This window comes from Aulostomus chinensis, chromosome 9 (genome assembly GCF_037954235.1).
Source record: "Aulostomus chinensis isolate RoL2024-O1b breed Wild chromosome 9, RoL_Achi_v1.0, whole genome shotgun sequence".
In the NCBI taxonomy this organism is placed as follows: domain Eukaryota; kingdom Metazoa; phylum Chordata; class Actinopteri; order Syngnathiformes; family Aulostomidae; genus Aulostomus; species Aulostomus chinensis.
The window spans coordinates 29952471-29955125 of NC_141328.1; positions in this window are offsets into that span (position 1 = coordinate 29952471).

The window sequence follows — 2655 nt, forward strand, 5'->3', positions numbered from 1 at the left end:
GGGTGTCTCAGTGATAAGATAATTGTGTTATCCTGTGAATTGTGAAATTAAGCCAAGACGATGACCTCAGCCACAGCTGATCCAGACCCTGTCAAAGTATCTGGTGATAAGAGACTGGTATTTAATGGCATTAATGGCAGTGAGGCTGGGAGGAAGAGACTGAATTTACAGAAGTGCCTTAGATGAGAGATCAATAAAGAGGCAACGGTGGATGAGCCGGACTGAGCAGGAGTAGGAGCAGGTTTCCCTTTGCATAAGTAATGTGCAGGCAAGAAAGGTAGGACAGCCTGATAGAAGTTGGATTTTTTTCATCGGGTTTTCTCCAGTAATCATTTTATTTTAAATGCAAACATCCACAACATGTTCTTCTCATTGGTTTTAGATATAGGCTTGTATCTTCATCACTCTCATCACCTGTTCCCAGTTCCATCATCTCTGCACATGCCTCATATCTCCACCACTACAGTTCAGTGGAAGCGCTTTAAGTGGACGCGCGTTGCCCCGTTGGCTCTTCATTGCACTCTCCTCTGTAGTCCAGCGGCAGCTTCGATCATCAGGAGTGCAGCAGATGATGGATGGAGCTGTCTCCTTCCAGGTTGTTGTAGCATCTGTTGCACGGCGCTCACTGGATCCTGCTCTGTCGATGTTTGCATGCTCTCTGATAGATCTCCACCTCTTTATGCGTTGGAGACATTGGGTGGCTAATGATGGTAAGGGAGAATCTCACCCATCCATCCATCCATCTTCTTCCGCTTCTTCCTGATTAAGGGTTGTGGGGTGGGGAAGGGGGGGGGGGTGGAGCCTGTCCCAGCAGCCTTCCCCCTGGACAGGTCACCAGTCCATGGCAGGGCCAACACATAGAGACAGACAACCATTGGCTCTCCCAGCCACGCCTACGGTCAATTTAGAGTCTGGATTAACCTGGTCCCTCTTGATGTCTTTGGACTGTGGAGGAAGCTGGAGTACCAGAGAGAACCCAGCAGGAACAGGGACAACATGGAGACTCACCCAGAAAGACCCCGTGCTGCAGCCGGGGCTCCACCCACAATCTTCTTGATGGGGGGCCACAGTGAGGACCTCTGCTCCACCCACAACCTTCTTGCTGGGGGCCACAGGGAGGACCACTGCTCCACCGCGCCGCCTTTTTTTTAGAGATGTAAATTCAGTAAATATTTTCAAACTTGTAACTTTAACCCAGTTATATGTATTCTCTGAAGAGATGATCCAGCACAAGAGACACTTCTGTTCTGACTAAAGCTCACTCTTGACGGGTTTCTGTGGTTGGCACAGTTGAAGGTGGCCTCCAAGTCCATCCTCCACCTAAGACCTGGGCGGTGAGAGTGAAGAGAGAGGTTTGAGGAGTTAACTGGAGATAAAAACAATGGCAAAGTGACACAGGGAGAGACAGCAGAATGAAGGAGAAGTCAGTAGGAAGTCAGTGTTTGGGGAGAGCCTGCTGTTTACCAGGTTAAACAGTGTTCAGGCACTAAAAGTGAGAAAAATATGGTCCATCCCCATGCTGGTATTGATCACAGCAGAATGGGAGGGCAGAAGGCCGAAGCCACTAATAAAATAAGACATATCTGAGTGGAAATCAGCCAAGGATCGATGGGCACGGCCATCAAGGCCAAAAACATCTTCACTGGGATTTAAGGTTGCTCTGCTGCTCTGTGCCCTCGACACAAGTCAAGGTGAGCAAGCGTCGGTGAGGTCACCCTTGGGCTGGACTTACCTTTTCCTTACAGATTTGTAGAGAAGGGAGCCCAGGAGGTAGCTGTTGTTTGTTGTGTCTGAAATACTATGTCCTATATATACTGTAGAAACACATGGTCGTATTCAAATATTTATCAGTATGTCCTTTCTTCCTGTGCTCTCCGGGATTTGTTCTGGATTTGCTGGTCCTTGTCAGGTTGGCTAGGTAGAGATGTTGTCCTGCAGTCTTCACATTGTCACATCAGTGGGTGTCAGATAAAGGTTTTGGTTTGATGGGCATTCAGAGACTTTTTTTTAAAGTAGTAGCAAAAAACACATTTTATTGGGGAATAATCTGCTCGTAGCAGAATGTGAGGAATGTTTTCAGCAAGGTCACATCAACTTTCACTGCATTGCAGTCACTCGTCACATGACAACATCTTTCATTCTCTTTACAAATCTCTCCTCATTCAAAGTCAGTCGTTCTGATCCAGAACACCAGTTGTCAAATTCAGCAGGACCACCTCATGGTCTGCTAGCTAGTGATGGGCATTCCGACTCTTCTCAGAGATTCGGCTCCTTTGGCTCGGCTCTCTTAGGAGAGCCGGCTCTTACGGCTCCCAAATGGCTCTTCAGTTTTCATTCAGTATCACAAGCAATTTTTGATTCAGTGTTTTCATAAACTCTTTATTTTTATGTATGAAACTTTTAAAACTGAACACAACCACAGCAATCAAACATACAAATCAAATGAACAAAGTGTGAACAAAGTATGAACAGAGTGTCTGGTGGAGACTGGCTTTCAGGAAAGCCAGATGCCTCAGTTTGGATGGGCTGATCCGATTTCTCCTCTCTGTTACAATTTGTCCTGTCTTTGAGAAGACTCTCTCTGAGGGGACCGATGTTGCAACAATGCAGAGTCTTCCTACCATTACCTTAACCAGGCATGGGTAGCATGAAGCC